This window comes from Coregonus lavaretus (genome assembly GCF_964263955.1).
Source record: "Coregonus lavaretus genome assembly, chromosome: 33".
In the NCBI taxonomy this organism is placed as follows: domain Eukaryota; kingdom Metazoa; phylum Chordata; class Actinopteri; order Salmoniformes; family Salmonidae; genus Coregonus; species Coregonus lavaretus.
The window spans coordinates 36,433,909-36,453,220 of NC_140020.1; the positions used below are offsets into that span (position 1 = coordinate 36,433,909).

Consider the following 19,312-nt stretch of genomic DNA (forward strand, 5'->3'; position numbering starts at 1 on the left):
AAAACCATAACTTTTTAAACATTGGTTTAATTTCAACGTGCAAGGTTGGGTGATTATCCCTGTGATGCAGCATGTGCGTAAAACCCCTCTGTTTGCTGCTTTGACTGGTTGATCGTTTGTATTTGTTCAGTAGCTATCATTGATAAGGTATCCCTATGATAGCAAAAAAAAATACTTAAAATGTATATCATTTTCTTGAGTATGTCTTAGTGTAGTTTGGTGTAATCTTACTGAATTTCTGTAATTAAAAAAAAGCTTTAAAAATATGGAAAATACGTTGCCTGATTGTCTGAATCCACTCATAATTTCCCCACTGAGAGTTTTTTTGTTGGCATCAGAAGAGAGTGTTGACCTCCCATTCTGTTTGCTGTGTTATTGTGACCTGCTCTAGAGACACACCATCAATGTCGATCTGGCTGCATCTTTAATTTGTTTATCTCTTTTTTTTTTTACCTACCTATCTCTTGTTCTCATTGTGAAGTGAAGCCAGATCTCAGAAAGACAGGAGAAAGCGAGATGAGATAGAGAGGACAGGGAGAAAGAGAGAAAGAGAAGGAACAGTCCCTACACAACAATGCTCATGATTAGACCCAAAGGAAGAGCTGAAGATTGATCCATAACGACATTAAGGTAAGTATATATGATATCTTTGTATAAGTGTAATTGGTTCCTATTTTATAGCTTCCTACTTGTGGATTTGTTTTGTATCATTTTGCCTTGAGTATATTGCTCAGATTTGCACGTAAGTCAGTCCCCTGATAGACACATTCAATAATGATTTGACTTGAAGTTGGTGTCAGAAAGGAGTGGTATTGTGGGCGACTGCAGTACCTACATACACTATATATACAAAAGTATGTGAATTTGGCTATTTCAGCCACACCCGTTGTTGACAGGTGTATAAAATCGAGCACACAGACATGCAATATTCATAGACAAACATTGTCAGGAGAATGGCCTTACAGAAGAGCTCAGTGACTTTCAATGTGGCACCGTCATAGGATGCCACCTTTCCAACAAGTCAGTTCGTCTAATTTCTGCCCTGCTACAGATGTCCCAGTCAACTGTAAGTGCTGTTATTGTGAAGTGGAAACCTCTAGGAGCAACAACGGCTCAGCCGCGAAGTGGTAGGCCACACAAGCTCACAGAACGGGACCGCCGAGTGCTGAAGCGCGTAGCGCGTAAAAATTGTCTGACCTCGGTTGCAACACACACTACCGAGTTCCAAACTGCCTCTGGAAGCAACGTCAGCACAATAACTGTTCATCGGGAGCTTCATGAAATGGGTTTCCATGGCCGAGCAGCTGCACACAAGCCTAAGATCACCATGCGCAATGGCAAGCGTCGGCCAGAGTGGTGTAAAGCTCGCCGCTATTGGACTCTGGAGCAGTGGAAACACGATCTCTGGAGTGATGAATCACGCTTCACCATCTGGCAGCCCGACGGACGAATCTGGGTTTGGCGGATGCCAGGAGAACGGTACCTGCCCAACTGCATAGTGCCAACTGTAAAGTTTGGTGGAGGAAGAATAATGGTCTGGGGCTGTTTTTCAGGGTTTGGGCTAGGCCCCTTAGTTCCAATGAAGGGAAATCTTAACACTACAGCATACAATGACATTCTAGATGATTCTGTGCTTCCAACTTTGTGGCAACAGTTTGGGGAAGGCCCTTTCCTGCTTCAGCATCACAACCCCATCGAACAACTTTGGGATGAATTGGAACCCTGACTGCGAGCCAGGCCTAATTGCCCAACATCAGTGCCAGACCTCACTAATGCTCTTCTGGCTGAATGGAAGCAAGTCCCCGCAGCAATGTTCCAACATCTAGTGGAAAGCCTTCCCAGAAGAGTGGAGGCTGTTATAGCAGCAAAGGGGGGACCAACTCCACATTAATGACCATGATTTTGAAATGAGGTATTCGACGTGCAGGTGTCCACATACTTTTGGTAATGTGGTGTATAAGCTAACTGACTGCTAAGCATTCAGAGAGGAAATCACACCAGGGTGAAACTCCATGGAGCATAGCTGTGTCTGCTTAAAGCTTTTCAGGGAAAAGGAAAAGAAGCTGGCGTTTTTAGAAAAATTAAAGAGAGGACAGGGGAGTTCTTGGAATGGCTGCCTGTTTCTTTCCTTCTCATACTCTCTCCCTCTTTCTCTCTCGCTGTCATTCTTTTTTTCTCCTTTACTCTATCCCTCTCTCCCATACACAGCAGTGAAGATAGTCAAGGGAAAAGAGAGAAAAGCTCTGCCTCTCAATAATGGAAGGAGCGAGGGAGGATTGTTTTTTGGCTGTGTGTCTAGCCGGAAGCAGGGAGGGAAAGCGAGAGAGAGAGAGAGAACACAGTGACCGCCACTCCCAGTCCTCTTCAGAGCAACAGCTGAGTTGTTTAGCACAGGGTGTTAAAGAAAGAACAGGGCAAGAGACGGAGAGAGAATAGAAGAGGGAAAAAAAGAGAGGACAGAACAGAGCCCCTCACCCTTCCCACCCTTTAGTGAGCCAGTCTAAATCATTTGTTGCTTATCAGTGCTGTTGTTCTGTGAGTGTGATGCTGGTCAGACAGACCCAGGCGCAGACCTCCAAACCTTGCGCATCTCCTCTCAGACCCTGAGTACCCTGGAGAGCCTAGCCATCTCCCCCCAGAAACTCTCACTGCAGCCACCGCGCACCTCCCGCAGTGACATGTACCCTGAGGAGACCCGTGGAGGTGGAGGGGCAGCCGCCATCGACTACCTGGAGGGAGTGTATGACTACACTGCCCCTGCCCCAGGCCCGGCCCCCTTCTACAGCTCCTCCACCGCCCATGGACCCACCTCGGACGGCAGCCTGCAGTCCCTGGGCAGCAGCCCCACCAGCCCCCTTGTGTTTGTGCCCTCCACTCCCCAGCTCAGCACCTTCCTCCACCCCCCCAGCCACACCAGCCTCTCCAGCCAGTCCTTCTACCTGGAGACCTCCCCCACACCCGTATACAGGTGAGTGATATAACTGTCTTTGACCCTTATGGGGGGCAAGAGTTCAATATCTGCCTAAATGTGTGTGGCTCTGATATCTTTACTGTATGTAGGTGATGTGTGGGAGAGAGTGAGATCAGTGACCCCATTCCACTCCATTTGATCTGAATGTTCGTTAGTTAGTGTTAACTCTTGTGATGTTAGTTTGCTCAGTGTTATTTGGACAGTGTGTCACTGACTATTTAGCATCGTTCAACAGCTGCTGTGTCCCTGTGAGTTTTTTTCACCAGACCACTGATTATGTAATTGTCACAGAGCATTTCAATAAAGACATGTCATTTTCTGTCCCATATGATATGGTTGCTTGGAGAGAAATATAATGATAGCCTACATTGAGTGACATAGATTGAGTTTAGTTTTTGGCTTTTTCTTATTGTTCGCTTCATTTATTTGACTGTCCTTATTACACATTAACAGTAACATGTATTTCAGTCTTCCTGTGATCACATTTTGTTATTTGGCTCAGTGTACTTTTGTTTCTCTAGCATCCTCTTTTTAGTAGTCGGACCAACAAAGAATGACAGTCAGACAAAATAAATACTGTAAAACTAAACATATACTCAGGACTTAGTTTCATAACACCTTTTCAACAAAGTTTAGTCCTCAAAGTGGGGTATTATGCTCATTATATCATTATATGTGACAGTACTGTACTGTACTAGGTTATCTTCAGTAAATGTAAAACATTCATTATCAGAAGGGAAATATTTAGGCTGTTGAGACCGTTTATAAAGCCTTAGCTACGGAGCTCTAATTCCTCAGATGAACGACTTTGCTGGAGACCTTCAGAAAAGAACAATATGTAAGAACAACAAAGGTACTCACGTACAGTTCATTTCCTGAATGAGGTGGAGACAGATCTAGTTCCTGGGGGGATAGTAGATTAATCCAAGCTGCTGCTGTTAGCTATAATTGGCTTGAGGGTGAGGGGCTCAATGGTGTTGTCAACCTCAACAAGACGGAGCTGCTATTCCTCCTGGGGAAGGCCTGCCCGCTCCAAGACTAGGGCTGTGGTGGTCACGAAATTTCATCAGCCAGTGATTGTCAAGCAAATAACTGTCGGTCTCACGGTAATTCACCTGCAATTAACATTTAGCATCTCCTGGCTTCCACACATAGACTTCAAGCCATTTAAAAAAGTATAATAAATCCATGTAATATAGCCTACACATTCACAATAAATCCATTATTTATTTTAGACAGGTCTAAAGAAGCATGATATGAAGAAAATGTAGTCTATTTCAGAAGAAAAGAATAGCATACTCTGAGTTGTCCTTATTTTAGGTCCTGATATGGCTATGCCAAATGGCTGTGGGCTACACTAGTTCATTTAGCAGACAAGATTTGCTTATAATTCTGTGGCATTATTTTATATTATTTTATACAATTATCATTCCCCAAAATTGAAACTCACGCGCTGCTTATATATGCCAGTTAGACTCTACACCCCTTGTAAAGCGGATTAATGTGCTTAATTTTAAGAAGTTATTTGGCCACTTTAGTTTTGATACAAACCTTATTTAAAAATGTAGGCCTATGAGCTAGGCTACATGAGGTGTGTGACTATGATTCGAACAAGTCACAAAAAAAGGCATTGTTTCTTATGGTGAGCATCATTCACAAGTGATAATATGTCATTCACAAATGATAGGCTAATATTGTCACCCATCAGACTATTCTTGATTTAGTCTTGTCTTAACATATACTAAATAAAATATGTGTGAAATTTGTTTTGATTTAGAATGCACCATTTTCACGCACCTGTATCGAAACAGGCAGTGGGAAAAAATACATGTCATAGTGATGAGTGTGATTAGAAGGAGTCAGGCGCAGGAGGGTAAATCACAGAATAAAGAGTTTATTCCGTTGTACTACAGCAGCGCGCCGACCCCGGCCCCCGCACCTCAGACTCCTGGAGCAGACCAGCCACTACCGGCCTGAGGAGAGACACATGAAACAAGGGGTTAATACGGTAAATCAGGGGGAAGAAATAACCTATAGGTGACCTCGTTGATTCTCCTCAGGACTTTGAACGGCCCCACAAACCGTAGGCTCAGCTTTCGGCAGGGCAGGCAGAGGGGCAGATTCCGGGACGAGAGCCAAATCCGCTCCCCCGGTATGAAGACCAGGGCCTCACTGCGGTGGTGGTCAGCGTTGGCCTTCTGACGATGCACGGCGCGTTGGAGGTGAACGTGGGCAGCATCCCACGTCTCCTCCACGCACCGAAACCAGTCATCCACCGCACGAGCCTCGGTCTGGCTCTGGTGCCACGGTGCCAGAACCGGTTGGTAACCTAAAACACATTGGAATCGCGTTAGGTTAGTAGAGGAGTGGCGGAGAGAGTTCTGGGCATATTCTGCCCATGGCAAGAACACCGACCACTACCCCGGCCTGTCCTGGCAGTAGGACCGCAGGAACCTACCCACATCCTGATTTACCCGTTCCACCTGCCCATTAGACTCGGGGTGGGACCCAGAGGTCAGGCTGACCGAGACCCCCAGACGTTCCATAAATGCCTTCTAGACCTTGGATGTGAACTGGGGACCTCGGTCAGACACTATATCAGTTTGCAGAGCTGTGGAGAGACCGGGCAGAGGAAGGAGGTGGCAGGCCTTGGAAAAGCGGTCCACAACGACCAGGATGGTGGTGTTATCTTGGGAGAGGGGAAGATCAGTCAGGAAATCAACACTTAGGTGAGACCATGGTCGTTCTGGAACTGATAAAGGTTGTAACTTACCCACTGGGAGGTGCCTAGGTGCCTTACTCTGGGCGCACACCGAGCAGGAGGAGACATACACCCTCACATCCTTAGCCAAGGTAGGCCACCAGTACTTTTGGGTCAGGCAGCGCACTGTACGACCGATACCTTGGTGACCAGAGGAGGGTGACGAATGTGCCCAGTAGATCAGCCGATCATGGACAAGAGCAGGCACGTACCGCAGCCCAGCTGGACACTGAAGTGGAGATGGATCTGTGCGTAATGCCTGCTCTATATCCGTGTCCATTGGCCATACTACCGGCGCAACAATGCAGGAGGCCGGGAGTATGGGGGTGTTGTCTCTGGGCCTCTCCTCTGTGTCATACAGCCATGACAATGCGTCTGCCTTCACGTTCTTCGTACCTGGGATGTATGACAGTGTAAAATCGAACCAGGTGAAGAATAGGTTCCACCTGGCCTGGCGAGGATTCAACCTCCTCGCTGCCCGGATGTACTCCAGGTTACGGTGGTCCGTCCAGACGAGGAAAGGGTGTTTCGCCCCTTCGAGCCAATGCCTCCACACGGTCAAGGCTCGGACAACAGCCAACAGCTCCCGATCACCAACGTCGTAGTTCTGCTCCGCCGGGCTGAGCTTCTTAGAGAAGAAGGCACAGGGGCAGAGCTTGGGTGGCGTGCCCGAGTGTTGAGACAGGACAGCACCTATCCCTACCTCAGACGCATCCACCTCCACTACGAACGGTAGTGATGGATCGGGGTGGGCCAGTACTGGGGCTGAGGTGAACAGACCCCGCAGTTTGCTGAAGGCCAGGTCAGCCTCAGCAGACCAGCGGAACCGGTACGGCCCACCCTTCAACAGGGATGTAATCGGAGCTGCGACCTTGCCAAGGCCCCAGATAAACCTCCGGTAGCATTTGGCAAAGCCAAGGAAGCGCTGCACCTCCTTAACCGTGGTTGGAGTCTGCCAATTACCACGGCTGAAATGCGATCTCCCTCCATCTCTACACCTGAGGTGGTAATGCGGTATCTGAGGAAGGAGACGGACTGCTGGAAAAACATACACTTCTCTGCCTTGGCATGAAGGTCATTTTCCAACAGTCGGGCCAGCACTTTGCGAACCAGGGACACATGCTCGGCACGCGTAGTGGAATACACCAGAATGTCATCGATGTAGACCACTACACGGCGACCAAGCATGTCCCGAAACACCTCGTTCACAAAGGACTGGAAGACGGATGGAGCATTCATCAAACGGTAGGGCATCACCAGGTATTCATAATGCCCCATGGTTGTGCTGAATGCTTTCTTCCACTAATCCCCCTCTCGGATATGCACCAGGTTGTACGCACTCCTGAGATCTAATTTGGTGAAGAAGCGTGCCCCATGCATTGACTCGATCACTGACGGAATGAGGGGGAGAGGATAACTAAATCTGATCGTCTCCTTGTTCAGTGGTCGATAATCAATGCACGGGCGCAGACCGCCGTCTTTCTTCTTCACAAAGAAGAAACTCGAGGAGGCGGGTGAAGTGGAGGGACGTATATACCCCTGGCGCAGGGACTCTGTGACATATGTTTCCATAGCCGCCGTTTCAGCCTGCGACAGGGGGTATACATGACTCCTGGGAGGTACAGCGTCTACCCGGAGGTTTATTGCGCAATCCCCCGCCCGATGAGGTGGTAACTGGGTAGCCTGCGTTTTTGAAAACGCGTGTGCCAAATCGAGGTATTCGGGGAGAATGTGCACGGTGGATGTACTGTCTGGACTTTCCACCGTGGTTGCACCAATGGAAACACCTAGACACCTACCCTGACACTCTCGCGACCACCCCGTGAGAACCCTCTGCGGCCATGAGAAGGTGGGGTTGTGGAGTGCTAACCAAGGGATACCTAATATCACAGGGAAAGCAGGGGACTCAATAATTTTAAAAAATGATCTGTTCAGTCTTCTGGGTAATCATGGTGACTGGTGCAGTAACTTCCTGAACAAACCCGGACCCTAATGGTTGACTGTCAAGTGCTCTGATGGGGAGTGGAATGGATAGGGGAACCAATGAAATGCCTAGATGGCGTGAGAATGCCCATAAAGTTCCCAGCTGAGCCTGAATCGACTAGCGTCTTACACTGGGGAACTACCATGTGATCGGGAAAGTAGATAGGTAGGGTACAGTGCGCAGCAGAGGGCTCTGAACAAGTGTGGGTCTTCGATACCTGGGGTGATGCGAGAGTGCCCTGCCTGCCGCCTCCAGACCCAAAAGAGCGTTGACGACAACGTGTGGTGTACTGTCCCTTAGTGCCACCAGAGTGGCACTGTCGCTGTCGTCCTCCACTCTCTCGGACGGCGGCTCCACCCAGCTCCATCAGCTCAGGCTCCAAGTCGGCCGGGGTGGGAACGGGCAGACCCCTTCCAGGACGTCCTCTGGCTGCCAGCAGGTTGTCCAAACGGATGGCCATGTCACCAGTTGCGTGAAGGACAACATGGTGTCCCGGCAGGCTAGCTCCCGTCGGACGTCCTCCCGCAGATGGCACCGGAAATGGTCGATCAGGGCCCGCTCGTTCCACCCGGACCCCGCTGCAAGAGTCCGAAACTCCAACGCAAAGTCCTGCGCGGTCCTCGTCCCCTGCCTCAGGTGGACCAGCCACTCGCCCGCCTCTCGACCCTCGGGCGGGTGATCAAAGACCGCCCGAAAGAGGCGAGTGAACTCCCCCTAGTTCTCCAACGCGGCTCCTCCTTCGTTCCAAACCGTATTGGCCCACTCCAGGGCTTTCCCCGAGAGGCAGGAAACAAGGACTTACACCTTCTCCTGCTCCGATGGGGCCGGCCTGATGCTGGAGAAGTAGAGCTCCAGTTGGAGGAGGAATCCTTTTCAGAGCGCCGCCATCCCGTCAAACTCCCGTGGTCGGCATATCTGGATCCCTCCGGGTGCTGGGGTATGGGTGGCTGGATCCGGTTGGCCAGCTGGTCTCGACAGATTGGGTCCTTTCCTCTCCAGGTGTTGGACGACCTGAAGAACCCGATCCATCGCTTCCCCCAAGCTGGCCAGCATCGTGGAATGCTCCTGGACCCGTGCCACGACTCCAGGCATGTGCTCCTCTCCCGCTGACTCTATAGCGAGAGGTGGGTGATTCTGTGATGAGTGTGATTAGAAGGAGAGGCACAGGAGGGTAAATCACCGAATACAGAGTTTATTCCGTCGTAAATAGTTGCGCTGGATAGCGACCACAAAATACAGGCACATGGGAACAATCTACCCTGGCAATACAAGGTACGGGTAGCTCCAACAAAATACAGGCACGGGGGAAATATCTACCCCGGCAATACAAGGTATGAGTAGCTCCACTGAGCTACACTCAACTCACATAAAACAATTACCCACAAGGACAAGGGGGCAGAGGGAACACTTATACACGGACTAATGAGGGGATATGAACCAGGTGTGTGTAATTGACACAAGACAAGACAAATGGAATGATGATATATGGAGCGGCAGTGGCTAGTAAGCCGGTGACGACGAACGCCAAAGCCTGCCAGAACAAGGAGGGGAGGCAGCCTCGGCGGAAGTCGTGACAGTCATCTATGTACTTAAATAGCGAATGGAGGACGCTTTTCCCCGTGGTTTATTTTCATGCCAGCCAGGTATGTTATACTCCTTTTGTAAACATAAGCAATGTGCTTAATATTAGGAAAGTTGAGAAATAAATATAGTAGGCCTAGCCTATAGAAAGCTGATGGGATCCTCCTCTTTTTAATAGCGGCCATCACTCTGTTTTCTCCCGCAATTGCATAGCCTATAGAAATGTTGCGCAACATCAGTTCATGGGCTGTCATGAAGTGTTTGATTAGATTTTTGAATACATTTACAGTGAGGGAAAAAAGTATTTGATCCCCTGCTGATTTTGTACGTTTGCCCACTGACAAAGACATGATCAGTCTATAATTTTAATGGTAGGTTTATTTGAACAGTGAGAAACAGAATAACAACAACAAAAATCCATAAAAACGCATGTTAAAAATGTTATAAATTGATTAGCATTTTAATGAGGGAAATAAGTATTTGACCCCTCTGCAAAACATGACTTAGTACTTGGTGGCAAAACCCTTGTTGGCAATCACAGAGGTCAGACGTTTCTTGTAGTTGGCCACCAGGTTTGCACACATCTCAGGAGGGATTTTGCAGATCTTCTCCAAGTCATTAAGGTTTCGAGGCTGACGTTTGGCAACTCAAACCTTCAGCTCCCTCCACAGATTTTCTATGGGATTAAGGTCTGGAGACTGGCCTGTCCACTCCAGGACCTTAATGTGCTTCTTCTTGAGCCACTCCTTTGTTGCCTTGGCCGTGTGTTTTGGGTCATTGTCATGCTGGAATACCCATCCACGACCCATTTTCAATGCCCTGGCTGAGGGAAGGAGGTTATCACCCAAGATTTGACGGTACATGGCCCCGTCCATCGTCCCTTTGATGCGGTGAAGTTGTCCTGTCCCCTTAGCAGAAAAACACCCCCAAAGCATAATGTTTCCACCTCCATGTTTGATGGTGGGGATGGTGTTCTTGGGGTCATAGGCAGCATTCCTCCTCCTCCAAACACGGAGAGTTGAGTTGATGCCAAAGAGCTCAATTTTGGTCTCATCTGACCACAACACTTTCACCCAGTTCTCCTCTGAATCATTCAGATGTTCATTGGCAAACTTAAGACGGCCCTGTATATGTGCTTTCTTGAGCAGGGGGACCTTGCGGGCGCTGCAGGATTTCAGTCCTTCACGGCGTAGTGTGTTACCAAATGTTTTCTTGGTGACTATGGTCCCAGCTGCCTTGAGATCCTCCCGTGTAGTTCTTGGCTGATTCCTCACCGTTCTCATGATCATTGCAACTCCACGAGGTGAGATCTTGCATGGAGCCCCAGGCCGAGGGAGATTGACAGTTATTTTGTGTTTCTTCCATTTGCAAATAATCGCACCAACTGTTGTCACTTTCTCACCAAGCTGCTTGGCGATGGTCTTGTAGCCCATTCCAGCCTTGTGTAGGTCTACAATCTTGTCCCTGACATCTTTGGAGAGCTCTTTGGTGTTGGCCATGGTGGAGAGTTTGGAATCTGATTGATTGATTGCTTCTGTGGACAGGTGTCTTTTATACAGGTAACAAACTGAGATTAGGAGCACTCCCTTTAAGAGTGTGCTCCTAATCTCAGCTCGTTACCTGTATAAAAGACACCTGGGAAACAGAAATCTTTCTGATTGAGTGGGGGTCAAATACTTACTTCCCTCATTATAATGCAAATCAATTTATAACATTTTTGACATGCGTTTTTCTGGATTTATTTGTTGTTATTCTGTCTCTCACTGTTCAAATAAACCTACCATTAAAATTATAGACTGATCATTCTTTGTCAGTGGGCAAACATACAAAATCAGCAGGGGATCAAATACTTGTTTCCCTCACTGTACATTGATATCAGAGTGATTAGAGTGACAATAGAGTGCTGAGTACCAGGCAGTTAGCAAGTTTGGTAGGCTACTAATGACCAGCAGCATCAGAGCTTGGAGAAGCCCAATTACCGTGACTAAACGGTGATGTGGAATTTGACTGCCTTCATGACTCGTGACCGCCGGTGTGGCGGTAGAACGGTCACCGCAACAGCCCTATCCAAGTCCTCTCAATCACAGTTGACAACTCTACGCTGTCCCCTTCCCAGAGTGCAAAGAACTTTGGAGTGACCCTGGACAACACCCTGTCGTTCTCTGCAAACATCAAAGCAGTGACTCGCTCATGCAAGTTCATGCTCTACAACATCCATAGAGTACGACCTTTCCTCACGCAGGAAGAGGCACTTGTCATCTCCCGTCTGGACTACTGCAACTCTGTTGACTGGGCTCCCCGCTTGTGCCATCAAACCCCTGGAACTTATCCAGAACGCCACAGCCCACTTGATATTCAACCTTCCCAAGTTCTGTCATGTCACCCCTCTCCTCTGCACACTCCACTGGCTTCCAGTCAAAGCTTGCATCCACTACAAGACCATGGAACTGCCCCTCCGTACCTTCAGGCTATTGTCAAACCCTACACCCAAACCCTGAGCACTCCGTTCTGCCACCTCTGGTCTCCTGGCCGTCCCACCACTACAGGGGGTCAGCTCCCTTTTAGCCCAGTCAAACGTCTTCACTGTCCTGGCACCCCAATGGTGGAAGGGAGGGGCAGTTCCACCATTGGGGTGCCAGGACAGAGAAGACGTTTGACTGGGGTCTGGAGACTCTGCCCATCTTCTGAAAATGTCTGAAACCCCACCTCTTCAAAGAGTATCTTAAATAAGACATCTCTTATCCCCCCCCCCCCCCCCCCCCCCAACTGATGTTGGTCATTTCATGTTTTGAAAGCACTTATATTGAAACAGAGGCAGAGGTCATTAGAGGAGTATGTCTTAAAAGAGAACCAGCACATTTTTGTTGCCCAAAAGTCACATTTTGAATCAATGATTTTGCAAAAGTTTTTAGTGATGTCATCTCGAAAAGAATTTCACAAAGAACAACTCCAGGTTGATTCATCCCAGCAAAGCCAACCATCTGACCATCCTTACCAACCCTGTGTTGCAGGTCGAGTGTGGTAGCCAATCAGCAGTCAGTGTCCCAGGAGGAGCTCTGCAGCGCCTCCGACAGGCAGGAGCCTTACACTGTGGCGGAGTCAGGCTCAGGTTCAGGGCCAGGGGTCGGAGTGTTTGAGATGGCCAAGGAGACTAGGTACTGTGTGGTCTGCAGCGACTATGCCTCCGGGTACCACTACGGAGTTTGGTCCTGCGAGGGCTGCAAAGCCTTCTTCAAAAGGAGCATCCAAGGTAAGCCTCTCATCCCTACTACTATATTCCACGTCACTTCCAAACATTTATCTCCTTCTATTCACTGTATCAGTGGTCCTGAGTGCATCCTAACATTTAAAATGAATATCTAAGCCCTCTTAGCAATAAGGGTGCCACAAATATAGCACAGAATTCCCCATTCATCACTGTACTCTATTAAAAGTTTGTAAAATTGATGAGCGTGTAACTCATCTGACTGCCACCCAACGTTCCCTCTAAGCTGCGCGCTAGCAGTAGCCCCGCGAAGCTCCCCCAGCACTGCCGTGCAGAAATATCAGCCCACAGAGAGAAGCACGAGATTGAACTTCACTCAACTTTCTAGAGCAGTGGTCACGTCGATCTCCAAGGCATTCCTAGTCAATCGCCAAACATTTTAGTGAAAAAAACGAACGATAAAGCCTTGTGTTCCTATTTTTTCCTGTTGCCAGTAGGTGTACCCGAATCAGCTGCCCTGTGCGCTGGGTAGGCGAACTGTTGCCATTTTGAACCATTTGATGTATCCGAAGGTACAAACTCTGCCATCCTGGCAGGCCCAGAGAGCAAATCAAGTGCACTATAGGGCTACCACTTGCCAACCGGATGGCTCAGATTATTGTGTCTGCAGTAACATAACAGGCATAACAGCAAAATTGATACTGTGAGATTTCAAAACGTTTAAAACCATGACTAGAGAGAGACTATCAACAAATACAGCAAAGAGCTGCTGTTTTTATGAGTGAGTTCCAGTGGAGGCTGCTGAGGGGAGGACAGCTCAAAATAATGGCTGGACAGAGTTAATGGAATGGCATCAAACACATGGAAACTATGTGTTTGATGTATTTGATACCATTCCATGAATTCCGCTCCATCCATTAAAATAAGCCCGTCCTCCCCAATTAAGGTGCCACCAACCTCCTGTGGTGAGTTTATGTTTAAGTTCTTACTCAGCACTGTCAACACTTTGTATTCAACACTTTTAAAAGCCAAAAAATGCATGTTCTTTCTATATCCACTCAGCGCTACAACAAGCACTGCAGCAATAATGAATGAGTAGGAAAGTGTATCTTTGGGCTTGCATTGTTATTATTAGCGGCTTGGGTCTTTTTTTAATATCGAGGCATATAACATTTTTCTCATAGGAGTAACAACATGAATTTTTGCAAGAGGCAAAAAGAATGTGGTGTGACTCGAGTTTCGCCATCAGCTGGAAGACGGTGTCCCTTTTTGGTTATTGTCAGTGGAGGAAAGGGACATGCACTGCTCAGCCCGTACTCTACACAGACCAGTGCGGCATAAACAATCAGAGCTGCAGTAGGCCTTTATGCAAATAGACCATTAACATATATGGATCTGTGCCATTTACTTTGAACTGGATTGTGTTTACAGCATGAGCGGTCGTGAGTAGATGTGCTTGTTTTGAGATCAAAGCGAGAGCTGCTTGTAGCCACGTGTGCACATTTAGTTCATATCCTTTGCTAGTTAGTGAGTTATTAGCCCAGTTATAGATCATTTGTAGTCAGCAATAGGGGAGTGATTGCTTCCTACAAGAGCACAAAACGTGTACATTTCTAGACATCTTTGAAAAGCGAGTCAGGTAAAGAGCTTTTTTTTTTGTCTTAAAGGGGCAGTGTTGTATTTTGAGACAGGCTTGAATAAGCTAATTAGCCAATAGGCAGAGGGTAGCATAATTTGTCTGATTCTCTGTAATAATGGTATGAGAATAATAATGCATTTTATTTTGTAAATTGGTTTCTTGCATCAAAAAACACAACAGCATTTTCAGTCACCTCCTTGTCTGAAGGACAAGTGGATAAACAGGTTAATGTCAAGCCCTGCATGTTTTTTTCAAAATTCTCATGGAATGTAGGCCTACATAGAACATCACACATTGCCTGCTACTGTAGGCTGAATGATAGAACAGCTATTTCCATGTTAAAATGTTATGGGATGCGTTTTCTCCATTGTTTTTGCTGGTAGGCCACTCTGGTAGGCACACATTATGATCAAATAGCCACAGTAGCACACATGGCCACTGTTAAAACTGTATCTCAAAGGGGGTACAGCCTCAGTGTTTCACAGTAAACACGCTCTGGAAGTTGCACAGAATTTTCACAATTCTATTTTATGACTTTGTGGCTGTGCCAGCTAGTGACCACTCTGTAGAGCTGCCTCAAGAATAAGATTCATGACCAAAAACGCCAACCTGCTCATTTTCAGCTCTTATTATAAGCTGTTCAGAAGGTGAGGGCACATTAGTATTATTGCGAAACCAACCTTGACGTTGGCTGTTAGTTGTTCCTGATTCCCAGCCAGCTTCAGACCTCTTAGAGAGAAGACCATCGAAGTGTAACTGTCATTTACCAGGACCACTTTAGTGCTATTGCTGAAGGTACACTGGGTGTATAGAAGGAACTAAACAAAGAGAACAGAAAGACTGAATTAAGGGAAAAGATGTCATAACATTCCTTTCTTATCTGAATGAGAATGAGGGTCTATAGCTTTTTTTGCAAGTGTCTTGTGTAGGAGGTCTTATGCCATAGATGTAGACAGTTTTCATCAATATTGAAATAGAAAACATTGTAAAACCATATTCTAATGTTCTTTCAAAGTTGAATAGGCTGTCCTAGGTAGCGGAGTTCATTTTACCTTGTAAGGCAGAGGAATCTTAAATTACATTTCAGGATGTTTCGAGAGGGTGGACATCACACAACAAAATACACATAATCAGAACATCGTAGATACTACATTTGAATTCCCTCTATGCCAGAGAGATATGAAAAAACTGGTGTTCCTCTCTGTCATATAACATCAACCTGTGTGCCAGTCCCAGTGACTGGATCACAATAATGTTTTCTTCCAGGTCACAATGACTACATGTGCCCTGCGACCAATCAGTGTACCATCGACAGGAACCGTAGGAAGAGCTGCCAGGCATGCCGCCTCAGAAAGTGTTACGAAGTGGGCATGATGAAAGGAGGTGAGTAAGGGAACACAATGGTGCACACACACACACACACACACACACACACACACACACACACACACACACACACACACAGCTTACAGTTTGGTTTGGCTTGCCTCAGTAGTGTGGAAAGGGTAGTATCAGTTAAGACTGCTTGATGCTGAAAGGACAGGCGGTGTGTGGCTAAGCATTGTGTGTGCAGATAAAATAGAGACTGATTTTACCATGGCCTTGAACCACTTTTCTCTGATGGAGGTAGAGGGTTGATTAGTAGTTTCTTCATGCAGTCGCAAAAACCATCATGCGCTATGATGAAACTGGCTCTCATGAGGACCGCCACAGGAATGGAAGCCGCAGAGTTACCTCTGCTGCAGAGGATACGTTCATTAGAGTCAACTGCACCTCAGATTGCAGCCCAAATAAACGTTTCACAAAGTTCAAGTAACAAACACATCTCAACATCAACTATTCAGAGGAGACAGCGTGAATCAGGCCTTCAGGGTCGAAATGCTGCAAAGAAACCACTACTAAAGGACACCAATAATAAGAAGAGACTTGCTTGGGCCGAGAAACACGAGCTATGGACATTATACCGGTGGAAATATGTCCTTTGGTCTGATCCAACCGCTGTGTCTTTGTGAGACGCAGAGTAGGTGAACGGATGATCTACGCATGTGTGGTTCCCACCGTGAAGCATGGAAGAGGAGGTGTGATGGTGTGGGGGTGCTTTGCTGGTGACACTGTCAGTGATTTATTTAGAATTCAAGGCACACTTAACCAGCATGGCTGCCACAGCATTCTGCAGCGTATCACATCTGGTTTGCGCTCAGTGGGACTATAATTTGTTATTCATCAGGACAATGACCCAACACAACTCCAGGCTATGTAAGGGCTATTTGACCAAGGAGAGTGATGGAGTGTTTATCAGATGACCTGGCCTTCACAATCAACCGACCTCAACCCAATTGAGATGGTTTGGGATGAGTTGGACCGCAGAGTGAAGGAAAAGCAGCCAACAAGTGCTCAGCAAATGTGGGAACTCCTTCAAGACTGTTGGAAAAGCATTCCTCATGAAGCTGGTTGAGAAAATGCTAAGAGTGTGCAAAGCTGTCATCAAGGCAAAGGGTGGCTACTTTGAAGAATCTAAAATATATTTTGATTTGTTTTACACTTTTTTGGTTACTACATGATTCCATATGTGTGATTTCATAGTTTTGATGTATTCACTATTATTCTACAATGTAGAAAATATAAAAAATAAAGAAAAACCCTTGAATGAGTAGGTGTGTCAAAACTTTTGACTGGTACTGTATGTGTGTGTGTGCATGCGTGTGTGGTCTTTACTAACTCTACTCTAAACCCCAGGCTTGCGGAAGGACCGCGGTGGGCGGGTTCTCCGGAGGGATAAGCGGCGTTGTGACCCTGCTGGTGACAACAGTGTCCTGGAGCACAGCACAGCGCCCCCTCAGGATAGTAGCAGGAACAGCAGCAGCAGCCTCGGTGGTGGAGGAGGAGGAGGAGGGGGCGGGCCCAGGATCACCATGCCTCCTGAACAGGTCTGAAAATGTCATTGGCTTCCTCCATTTCATATATCTCCAATGTAGCCACTTTCACAAAGCAACAGTCCTAAACAAGTCAGTTAATATAAATTAACACGTAAGTGGAAACACAAAGTAACACACAAAGTACCAGGATCATTATCTTACTCGCAGGCAATCATAACCACGGGTAAAATTGGCAGTGAATGCGTGGTGCCATACTTCCTGCTCTCCTCCCCCAGGTGCTGTTCCTGCTGCAGGGTGCGGAGCCTCCAGCCCTGTGTTCTAGTCAGAAGTTGGCCCGCCCCTACACAGAGATCACCATGATGACCCTGCTCACCAGCATGGCTGACAAGGAGCTGGTGCACATGATCGCCTGGGCTAAGAAAGTACCAGGCAAGAACCTAACACGGCACAGAAATTATACTGTATACGATGTCGTAATGTAACATTGTCATTACACCATCTAGATGTTACTAGGCAGAGAAGTAAAATCACTCCAACAAGGCTTCAATAGTACTAATTTTCTCTCTCACACACACACAGACAGACACACACACAAAATACACACACACACAGAGTAGACCCTTACGCACTCCAAGACTACAGCCTTCACACGGCTGCTTACGCAACCACTCTCCTCCTATGGTGGCAGGCCTTGGTAGTGACAGTGACCGGGTGCTGAGGTTGTACACACGCACACACACACTGGGACATTACAGGCATTATGTTGATGATTACAGTCACCACCTCAGAAAGGGTTATTTGGGCAAATCCACTGCCACCCCATGGAACCTAACCGTAGTACAAATACACACACACACACACACACACACACACACACACCTCCCCCCGACACTGTCCCAGTGTGCGTCACTATGAGCACGAAAGCACACAGTTTTAGGAGTCTTTAGCCGGGTACAGAGAGGAAAAATGGAAGGGAATGGGATGTAATTGGATATGAATTAGGACAGCTGAGTTGTGCTGATAAGGACCCACTCCAGCAAAGGGATTGCAGATTGGCCAATTCACAATGGCTGTTGTGTGGCAAGGTTGTAAGAAGTTTGAAGCATAGCATTTATCTTTACCTAAGAATTCAGATCAAAGAAAAACGTTATGCTGGAAAGATACAACTATCACATGATAACATACATATTGAAATGTTTCAACCAGAAGCTTCAACCAGTGGTCCAGTCAATCACAGATTAAAGGAAATTATCACTTTCATTACTTTGCAATTGCAGTGTGTGCGGGAGCTTCTTTCCTTTGAATGACAATTTTACTATTACTATTAATATGTGATGTGGCCATCTTAAAGTGGTTGAATGGACTAGTGGTTAATGTATGGTCGATAGTGGGTTTATATATGGTTTGACCACAGTGTGACCGTGTCTTTGGTACTGGTAGGTTTCCAGGAGCTGTCTCTCCATGACCAGGTGCAGTTGCTTGAGAGTTCCTGGCTGGAGGTGCTGATGATCGGACTCATTTGGAGGTCCATCCACTGCCCTGGGAAACTAATCTTCGCCCAGGACCTCATACTGGACAGGTGGGTACATACACACATAAAATATATTGTATGAGACAAAAATCAACATTGTAGATGTCCACTTTGCATCTTGTCTGTGTACCTCTACTAAAGGCCATGTCACAATGAGTCTAATTATGATGTTCCCCATGGAGAAAGAAACACACTGTCTCACCTGCACAAGTCACCGTCATTACACATTAACGTTGGCAGAGAGGAGTGAAATGTAATCAAAATGGTGACTCTTGGGAAAGATGGAAAAAGCATGCGAGACAGCATGAGAGGAAGGGGGGAAAGAGAGGGCGTATTTTGCACGCACAGCCTGTTCCTTCCATTTCCACCCACCATGTTCAAAGTAAACAAGTTGCACAGAGCTGCAGACCCTTCCTAAGGCGAAAGAGGGAGAGGATTAAATGAAAGAAGGAGAGAGGAAGATGGGCTGTTACTCTCTCTCTCTTTGATGTCTGTGATGTTCCCATTTGATCTGAGTTGTTTTCTAGAGCATTACTTCTGAAACCAGGTCTATAGCTACTAGACACTTTGACATGAGGAGTAAAATGGTGCAGGAGAGGTGGGAAGGCTGTTGGAGTTAGGGGGCAACTATCAAACTTATTCTAAATGGCTGCTCTTCAGAAATACTGTATGATTATTGCTCTTCCCCTGACCACCATCTCTGGTCCAGTGCTGCAGTCACTCAGAGTTTCACTGTACTTTACTTATGTCTCATTCTGAGCCAT

At 47.0% G+C, this 19,312-nt stretch overlaps 1 pseudogene across 1 annotated transcript in view; it reads left to right on the plus strand.

The window, feature by feature from the left end:
- The first annotated feature begins 297 nt into the window (after window positions 1-297).
- LOC311108362 (estrogen receptor-like) overlaps window positions 298-19,312 on the plus strand; it is a 30,124-nt pseudogene continuing 11,109 nt past the window's right edge. Inside the window, exons 1-7 of the transcript XR_014615900.1 lie at window positions 298-630; window positions 2,209-2,968; window positions 12,309-12,547; window positions 15,408-15,524; window positions 16,878-17,068; window positions 17,293-17,446; window positions 18,458-18,596. The product of XR_014615900.1 is annotated as an estrogen receptor-like (transcript). The remainder of the gene's footprint in view (window positions 631-2,208; window positions 2,969-12,308; window positions 12,548-15,407; window positions 15,525-16,877; window positions 17,069-17,292; window positions 17,447-18,457; window positions 18,597-19,312) is intronic.